Raw genomic sequence first — 10,075 nt, forward strand, 5'->3', positions numbered from 1 at the left:
CATGCACATTCATGATAAAATTAATAAAGGTAAGTATTAAAATCCCAATACTGAGAGAGAAGAGATGTGGGGGAGAGGAAAGGTAAGGAAACAGAGAGAGAGAAAAGAAAGTCTTAAAAAAAAATACTGCCTTTAAAAGAATAAGCCAGCATCTACTATATGCTCCTGTTTTTGTAAATTTCTTCATATTTAAAGAGATGCATGAAAGGATGTAATCAAATAATTAAAGTGGTTCTTTCATGGAGATGAGATTCCAGGTGACTTTTTTCTCTTTCATTTTCTAATATTCTTCAAAATTTTTAAAGTGCCCATGTTTGCTGAGACCTGCTCAGCAATAGATTGGCTCGAATGGAAGGCAACGTAGAACATAAGAAATAAAGAGACAGAAAGACACGAGACAAAATAAAGATGGGACCAGGGGACTCACAGCTCCTGGAACTGAGAACCTCGACCCTAGTTTCCACATCGTATTTATTAGAAATTACAAAGCAGTAGCAATCTCTGTTTACTTTCAAGGCTGTTTGTTATTAGAGCTCAACATCTACAATAATAGGAAACAGGCCATACAAAGTTCAAATGCCTCCTCATGCAAACAATTTTTGTGCTGACCAGACAGTGTTCCATCTAGTCAAGGCCTGGTGTTCCTAAGCCCGCATTTCTTTCTGCATTACAGAAACATTTCAACTTCAAGCCAGGTTCCCACGTTCAAATTCAAGCTATTGTCCCACATTTCCCCCTTTTTGTTTTTGCAAAGCAGTGAAGGCAGATTTGGCAATTTCTTGATGCTTCATACCCCGGAGGGCTTGTTACATGCACCTGAGGACTAAACATAAAAGAAATAGACAAATAAGCAACATTCCTCCTGAAATACCTCCTCCCCAACCTTTCATCCAAGCCATAAGCTTTAGTGACTGTAGACCATCGGCAATTCTAGCCATCGTTTGAGAAATAGGTAACAATTTCAAATCAGCGTTTTGAATACTCATTGTATTAGCTTGCAACCGGTTAATATCTAAGCTTAAGTTGTCCTGATGTCCAAGTAAGTGGCGTTTTATTTTTTCCCATGAGATATGACTATTATTATAAACGTGGAATTACACAGAAGCTAGAAACATTCCAATCACATTGTAATCTCAATTTGCATATTCACATTTTGTAACTCCTCTCCAAGGAGTAGTACAGTATTTTCCAAATCTACTCACCCAGAATTAATTTCTTTATTGATTTTGGTTTGACTTCCCCAAGCCAAACTTGCATTATGATGCCAGGCTTGGACAAATTCTGTAGTTTGGATACTTTGATGTAAAGCCATTCCAGAAACAGCAACCACTGTAGTGAGGGCAATATGCCATAATAGCTGCTATTAGTACTCCTATAAATCTTTTTTGTGCACTTAAGCACTTTTTGTAAGCACACATATCAGGCGAAGCTTCCCAAGGTTGAGTTTGATTAACCGGTATCCAAATGCCTAGCCACCTTCTAAGAATAATGTAACTGTGATTACTATTAAATAAAGATGAATTAAGGCAAGTATATAATTTACACAAATTATTTTCACACTGTACTTCTCGGCTTGTCTGATTTAGGAATAAGCTTCCAGTCATGAAAACATGGATTAAGGACGGACACAGGACTGAATATGGAAAGAGAAATTGTGAGAAGTGTAAAATGATAAAGAATAATTATTGGAATATTGATAGTGGCCCTCCCATATGTCCCATATGGACCCAAAACTGAAAGGAATTTTCCATAGTGTTACTTGAGCTGACCCATGGCCTAATACTGAAAAAGGTGGGACCATTCTGCACCAGATAATGGGATATTTTGCGTAAGTTGTAATAACAGTAGTAAGATTATGTTTATACACCTTCCAGCTCAATACTTCATAAGTAATACAGGTCTCATCCATACTGCAGTTCTAAACTACATACCTCTTAGGGGACCAATCAGTTACAATTCCATAGGAACGATTAATTAGCAGTACACTGCTAGACCCTTGACAATCTTCCCAATAAAGGTGCTCACTTTGTGAATCCCCTAAAGAAGGATATCTACATATGGGTTTGTCTGGAGGATTAAGGCCAGTATTGTTATAATGTTTATATTTAAAACTCAATCCTGATATAAGATGTAATTGAGCTCTTGAAACATTCCAATGTTTAGGGGTGATGGACAACCATGCTTGGTATGTTAAATTCAGACACCCATCAGCAGGGCCAACACATAAGGGATGCTTGATGAATCCTAGGGTCCCATTAAAATTAGAGCCTTCCTCTTGTGGATGTAAGAGTTTTCTGGCCCAGGGACCCAGGAAGAATCACTAACATAAATCTGAGGAGGGGTTTCCATCCAAGATACAGAACAGAGTAAAGGGGGATTAGGAACATATGCCCAATAAGTATAATTAGTTTCAGCAGTTGCTACAGGCAGAGCGCTTACAGTTGCTATTATAGCTAGCATAGCTACCAGCATGTTGGGAGAAGTAACTGGCAATTCCTCCTTTTCCAACTGTTGTTCAGCTTCTAGACTCAGATTTTTAATTTGCCCCCATGTGCGATGCAAAGCTGCTCTAGTCTTCAGAGAGGGACGCAGCCATGTAGTTTTCAGCCTCAGTCTCTCCATTTGCATGACTAGAGGTTCTGGGTCCCACAGGAACTTTTGTCATCTTTTGGCTTTCGTGATATGGTTTTATTCGATGAGTTGGTACCCACACAGGGTGTCCTCCATCTCCTGGGGAAATATAAGCATACCCTCATCCCCAAGTTAACAGCTTCCTTGTTGACCATTCATTGGTCAGTGGATCATTCCACCAAATTAAAGGTTTTTCAGAGTTTGGGTTTGAGTTTTAGAATTTTTTTGGAAATGCCTTTCAACCGCTGTCCCTTCCAGGGTGGTTCCACAGTTAAGAAAATTAAGAGTGACTAGTGTTTTATGTAACTGCACCCGTGGTGTCTCCATGTCTCCCCCTTTTTGTTTTTGTATCATGAGTTTAAGGCTTTGATTTGCTCACTCAACAATAGCTTGCCCTTGGGGGTTATAAGGAAGTCCTGTAATGTGTGAAATAGTCCAAGTATCTAGAAATCTTTTAAGGGAGACACTGGTATAAGCAGGAGCATTATCTGTTTTTAGAGACTGAGGAAGTCGCATTACAGCAAAGCAAGCTAACAAATGCTATTGTAGGTGTCAAGCACTTTCTCCAGTCTGAGCTGTAGCCCAAAGGAATCCTGAACAAGTATCTACAGATACATGAACATAACATAATTTTCCAAATAAGGAGATATGAGTTACATCCATTTGCTACAATGAGTTTGCAGTTAAACCATGGGGATTTCCCCCGACATCCCAATTGCTTTGGATTCTTAAGAATTTGACAAGATGGACAAGTTCAAACAATGTCCTTAGCTTGTGTCCATGTTAAAGGAAAATGAGCCCTGAGGCCAGCTGCATTCAAATGAGTTAAATTATGAAAATGAACAGCTTCTTGTAAAATGGGAGTGACTATTCATCAGCAGCATCATTGCCTCACACCAATGGCCCAGTAAATTTGAAGGTGATTGAATTTGAGTGATAAAAAATGGGCTTTTTCTAGTCCTAATTATCTGTTGAAGCTTGGGTAAAAGCTTATCAAGAAACTGGTTTAAATTGGGTTTGATAAAAGCTGTTTCAATTAATTAAGTTACTTGGATGGCATATGAAGAATCCAAAAAGATGTTTATGGACTCTGGTATGTCCTACAAAGCAGTAAGCACTCCTATTAATTCAGGTTGCTGAGCTGAATATCCAGGAGTAGTTGTTTTCTTAGTTTTATACCCAATATACCCAGCTGTGCCATTTCCAGACCCATCAGTAAAGACTATAGGACATCAAGTATTGGTTGAGACTTAGTTATGTCAGGTAAAATCCATTAGTGCATTTAATGAAATATAATATATGATATTTAGGGTAATGATTATCTATTTGTCCAATATAATCAGCAAAGACTATTTGCCATTGTAAGTGAATTTGTAGACAAGCCTCAACTTCCTTGCATAAAAGTGGGGAGAATGATACAAGAAGGGTACTGTCCATGAAGGGCACGAGTGCATTCACGGCCTTTAAGTATAATCTGGGCCATAAAGTCCACATAAGGGGATAACTTTTAATGACACCGTTAGGTAAAAACATCCATTCTACAATATGATCTTGTTACATAAGGACCCCCATGAGAGAGTGTAAAGAAGGCAAAATAACTGATTGCAGTGGCTGTTCTGGATTAATGTGTTCAACTTGAGCACTCTGAATTTTTTTCTCTATGAGTTTTAATTCTTGTTCTGCTTCTTTTGTCAGAACCCAGGGGCTGTTTAATTGAAGATTTCCTTGTAATAGGGGAAAACGATTAGACAGCTCATATCTGGAAATGCCTGCTTTGGGCCTCAGCCAGTTTATATCTCCTAATAATTTTTGCAAATCATTCAAAGTTTTAATAGAATCCCTATGAATCTGAACGTTCTGAGGCTTAATTGTAATTTTATCAACAATAGTCCCAAGTTAAGAAATGGGAGTAACCTTTTGAATTTTCTCATTGGCAAGTTTTAATCCTGCTGCAGTTAAGCTCTTTTCTAAGGTCTGATATGTTAAAAGTAGAGTCTGGGAAGAGGGAGCAGCACACAATATATCATCCATGTAATGCATAATATAACAGGCTTTAGCTACAAAATTTTGACATATGGTGGGGCTATTAAGCATTCCCTGAGGAAGATAATTCCACTGGAACCATTTCATACATTCTTTGTTATTGAAAGAAGGCACAGAAAATGCAAATTTCTCACAGTCCTGGGGGGCCAAATGTATTATAAAAAAACAATCCTTTGAATCAGTAACAGCAAGTGGCCAGTTATGAGAGATCACGGACAATGTAGGGAAGCCTGGCTGCAGTGCACCCATAGGTTAAACAACTGTGTTAATAGCTCAGAGGTCTGTTAAAAGTCTCCATTTGCCTGATTTTTTCTTAATAGGAAACACGGGACTTAAAGATTCTTCAATATGACCCTTGTCTAATTGTTCCTTAACTAATTTAGGAAGTGCCTCCAATTTTTCTTGAGTTAATGGCCACTGTTCCACCCAAACTGGAGAGGTTGTAGTCCACTTAAGAGGAATAGGTTTGGGTGGTCCAAGGAGGCTAGACTGAACAGCAGCCACTATGGAAAAGGCAAATGTCTGAATCCCTCACGGTTACCGTGAGCTGTATGGGCTACTGGTACAACAATTCCCTGGTGGTACTTACCCAACCCTAACCTTGGAACATGTCCTTGTTTCCTCATTAATTGTTGACTTTCTTTACTATACTGGCCAACCTTGGGAGTATAAATTTCAACCTGCCACTGTTCTAATAGATCATGTCCCCAAAGATTAATAGGTAATTCTGCAACATATGGCTGCAGGGTGGCAGGTTGCCCATCAGGTCCCAATGAAAAATCTGCAACACTCTGTTTTAAACCTCTGGGAGTGCCAAGTCCCACAACAGAAATAGGTGTGTCTTGTAGTGGCCAAGCAGAGGGCCAATGGTTAAAACTAATGATAGAAATGTCAACTCCAGTATCAATAAGTCCTTTAAACAGTTTGTTCTGAATAGTTATTTCACAAACAGGACGAGATTTTTAAAATTTTTCAGTTAAGAATACTCCTGTCATTCCTGTACTTCCAAAACTATTTTTCCCTTGGACTGTCTTACTAGCTCCTATAGAAACATAAGGGAGCAACAACAATTGTGCTATGTAATCTCCAATATCAGCTTTCCAAGGAACTGAGGTGGACATGATACCTTGAATCTCTCCTCGATAGTCACAGTCAATTACTCCTGTATGCACTCCAACTGCCTGTGAGGTAAGACTGCTTCTCCCAAGGAGAAGTACGACCATGCCTATTGGTAAAGGCCCCTTTATTCCCATTTTTACAAGGACGGGGTGTCCCCTGGAAGCAAGAAAACAGGTTCTGCCACAGGGATATTTACGGCTGTGCTTCCTACTGTGGCGGGGGATAAGTCCAGGGCACCGCAGAGTATTGGAAAGTGCCAGGATTGCTCTGCTGAACCGGGAAAGCGCCCTTTTGGAGCCGGGCTGGGAGCGGGCATTGAAAGTTTCCCCACAAGGGGGTGCCGCTCTTATGATGATTAGACCGACATAGGCTAGACCAGTGATTTCCTTTACCACAGCACGGACACAGCTCAGGTCGTTTGAAGCAGAAATATTCTGTCTGAGTGGTGGTGTTTTTCCCTCAGATCTTTTCCAACATTCTTTTCTCATGTGACCAGTTTTCCCACAATTGAAACATTTTCCAGAGAGCCTCTTACTGATTTTCATCCCTGCCATAGCCTGAGCCATCATTGTAGCTCAGTGGCCCTCTGTCCATACATTCTGGCACACTTTAATATATCCAGTCAAATCCACTTTACCCTTCATAATCCCTATAGCTTTCTTTTTTTTCCACAGTTCTTAAAGATTTATTTTTATTTATTTATTTTTCTTCCCTTCCCTTCCCCCCCCCCCCCCGGCTCCCCACAATTATCTGCTCTCTGTGTCCATTTGCTGCGTGTTCTTCTGTGACTGCTTTATCAGCAGCATCAGGAATCTGTGTTTCTTTTGGTTGTGTCCTCTTATGTCAGCTCTCCGTGTGTGCGGCACCATTCTTAGGCAGGCTGCACTTTCTTTTGCGCTGGGTGGCTCTCCTTACAGGGCGCACTCCTTGAGCGTGGGGCTCCCCTACGCGGGGGACACCCCTGCATGGCAGGGCAATCCTTGTGCGCATCAGCACTGTGCATGGGCCAGCTCCACACGGGTCAAGGAGGCCTGGGGTTTGAACCGCGAACCTCCCATGTGGTAGGCGGATGCGCTATCCACTGGGCCAAGCCCGCCTCCCCTATAGCTTTCTGACAATCCTGATTAGCATTTTCATAAGCCATTAGCTGCAAAATAGTATCAGCAGCCTCTAAGCTATTGACCTGTTTTTTTTATAGCCTCTTGTAACCAGGAGATCAAGTCAGAGTAGGGTTCTTTAGGTTCTTGAAGTATTATTTGAAATGATACTGGAGGCTGGCCTTTAACCTCAATTTTTTCCCAGGTTCTTAAGCAACCGTGACAAACCTGTGCAATGGCTCGATCATCCATTGCTAATCGCTGTTCTACTCCTGCCCAATTCCCCACCCCCCCAACTGATCCAAGGAAATGGGGATATTATGGGCTCTATTATGAGCAGCCTGAGTCTCTGATGATCAGTCCACCAGGTTTTGAATTGTAAAAATTCTCCAGACCCTAGAGTGATGCATGCTAACATGGACCAGTTGGCAGGAATCAGCCTTGAAACTTTTGTAAGACCTTGCACTGCACCATAGGTAAAAGGAGAATTTGGACAATATTGTTGTACTGCTGATTTTAACTCTTTCAATATTTTAAATGGGAAAGGTTCGTGGGCGAACTCATAAACTCCATTTGGGTTTTGAGGATCAACTCCAGGTGCTACTCTTTCCCATATGGTAACCGGAAAGGCCATTTGGCTTCAAATACACCCTCTCTTCTAGCCTGTAAAATGCCCTATTGTAAAGCTGACAACTTTGGCTGAGCATCTCTGGGTATAGGAGGAGGAGGAGGTGTGGGTGAAGGGGAAAGTGACTTTCTAAAGTTAATTAATGAAGGAGCGGAAGGCAAAACAACTTTAGATTTAGTATCATCAAAAGATTCAGTGGGAGGCACTTCCTCACATTCTCTATCCTTGTTCTCCTCCTGGGCCAAATAGTAATAGGGAGCAAGCAGCAGACTTGGCCCAGGGGTTAGGGCGTCCGGCTGCCACATGGGAGGTCTGTGGTTCAAACCCCGGGCCTCCCTAACCCTTATGGAGCTGGCCCATGCTCAGTGCTGATGCGCGCCAGGAGTGCCCTGCCACACAGGGGAGTGCCTCCCATAAGGAAAGCCTCCCAGAGGGAAAGAAAGTGCAGCCTGCCCAGGAATGGCGCCGCACACATGGAGAGCTGACACAAGATGACGCATCAAAAAGAAACACAGATTCCTGTGCCACTGACAACAATAGAAGCAAAGAAGATGATCTGCTATGCAGCAAATAGACACAGAGAACAGACAACGGGTGGGGGGGTGGAAATAAATAAATCTTTTTTTAAAAAAAAGTTGTTTCAAGAGACATATGGGCGGTATTTTGTTGAACAGTCTCCGTTTCCCATCATAACACTGCAAAAATACCCGAGAGTGTCCTTACCTGCTGCCGACTTCAGAGGCCTCTTAAACCACTTGGGCCTCTGCAGCATTGCTCCGTGTTTAGTTTTGTTCAAAGTGATCCTTCTTCCCTTGGAGTCCCTGTTCGGGCACCAGTTGCTGAGACCTGCTCAGCAATAGGTTCGCTGGAAGGGAAGGCGATGCAGAACTTAAGAAATGAAGAAACAGAAAGAAAGACACAAGAGAGGAGGTAAAGATGGGAGCAGGGGACTCACAGCTTCTGGAACTGAGATCCTCGACCCTAGTTTCCACATCATGTTATTAGAAATTACAAAGCAGTAGCAATCTATGTTTACTTTCAAGGCTGTTTGTTATTAGAGCTGCAATAACTACAATAAGAGGGAACAGGCCATACAAAGTTCAAATGCCTCCTCACGCTAACAATTTTTGTGCTGACCAGACAGTGTTCCGTCTAGTCAAGGCCCAGTGTTCCTAAGCTCACACTTCTTATCTGCGTTATGGAAATGTTTCAACAACAAGCCAGGTTCCCACATTCAAATTCAAGCTATTTCCCCATACATGTGTATTGGTATAATCAGGAGAAAAAAATCTTTTCATTGTGAAAAATGAATTTATAAAAGAAGCGTTTGACTGACCACACAGGGCTGTGAACAGGACAGCTTGCACAGCACCTTGAATCCAGTCCTGCCTCTAATGGAATGTGATCCTGGCCAAATTAAGCCACCAAATTATTTCCCTCCTCTTTGGAATTCTAGCATTTCCGCTGCAGAATGAGAAGGAATGGGAACTATTATTATTTTTAAAAATTTTTTAAAGCATCAAAATCCTTATATTGGTTTTTAAATGAATTTATTGAATTTTTTAGGGAGAAACTTTACTTACAATAGATAAAAGTGGGAGAGTCCTAGGCAGAAACTAGGAAGAAGGCCCAGCACCCTGGCCACCAGCAGCCCCCCTTCCTCCTTTGACCTATATATTGCTTTTGGACAAATGAGAAAAAGGTGTCTCATCCTCCCACTATGATGCAGAGCCTTGCATCATAGTGGCAACTTGGCAAGGGGTACCAGGGCTGAATTCAGACCCCCATCCCCACCCACCCCCGACAGGGCCTGACAGGGCCTTTTTGTGCAGGACAGAAGCTGTAGGGCTGCTCTCAGCAGCACTGCCTGGAGTACCTCCAGTGGCACTGCTCTGATTCACTGGACTAGACCATCTCTAATAGCCCACCCAGCACAGGGGCCCCGTAGTTCCTCAGACATACGGTCCCACTCCTGGGGGTTTGTGTGTAATTCAAGACACTTGGCCACAGATGTGTGACATTTGGTGACTTTCCCCAAGGGCAGGGAAGCCCTGGGACCTGGTTTAACCCCCAGGGAAGAGGCTGGAAACCCACAGCAGAGTGAGTGGGCAGGGAGAGAGCCCTGGTCCATCACAGAGATGCCAGGACATGGTGCTGCCCAAAGTTACCTTAGATGTATTGAGTGAGACCTGGCCAGTAACTCCCCTGCCAGAGGGAACTGAGACTATGTCCTGAGCCAAAATCACTAAAGAAAGAATCTGGGCATTGCCTTCTGGCTTACAAAGCCCTGCCCTGGCCCCAGAGTTGAGACCTGGCCTGCGAGGCTGATTTAATGCAAACACTTGTTTATCCGTCTAGTTTGATCCATCCTAAGCGCAGCAGAGTGTCCGTGTACACCAGTGATTGTCAAGTTCTGGGATCACTGTCTCAGAAGAGCCTGAGGTTCCTAATAAAATACTAGTTCCTGGCCCCAGCCCAGACCTACTGCCCTAGTAGAATTTTGCATGCTGCTTCAGCATCCATCTCACTTTGCCTAAGCCACTTGCCTCAACACTGG

The 10,075-nt window shown here is 42.5% G+C and overlaps 1 long non-coding RNA gene across 1 annotated transcript; it reads right to left on the bottom strand.

Moving 5' to 3' along the window:
• Positions 1-398: 398 nt before the first annotated feature.
• On the bottom strand, positions 399-8,578 carry LOC139436274 (uncharacterized). The gene is made up of 3 exons (XR_011645385.1): positions 8,474-8,578; positions 8,242-8,383; positions 399-2,730 (listed from the first exon to the last, which is right to left on the bottom strand). It is a non-coding gene; the product is annotated as an uncharacterized lncRNA (long non-coding RNA).
• Positions 8,579-10,075: the final 1,497 nt, after the last annotated feature.

This window comes from Dasypus novemcinctus, chromosome 13 (assembly GCF_030445035.2).
Source record: "Dasypus novemcinctus isolate mDasNov1 chromosome 13, mDasNov1.1.hap2, whole genome shotgun sequence".
NCBI classification, from domain to species: domain Eukaryota; kingdom Metazoa; phylum Chordata; class Mammalia; order Cingulata; family Dasypodidae; genus Dasypus; species Dasypus novemcinctus.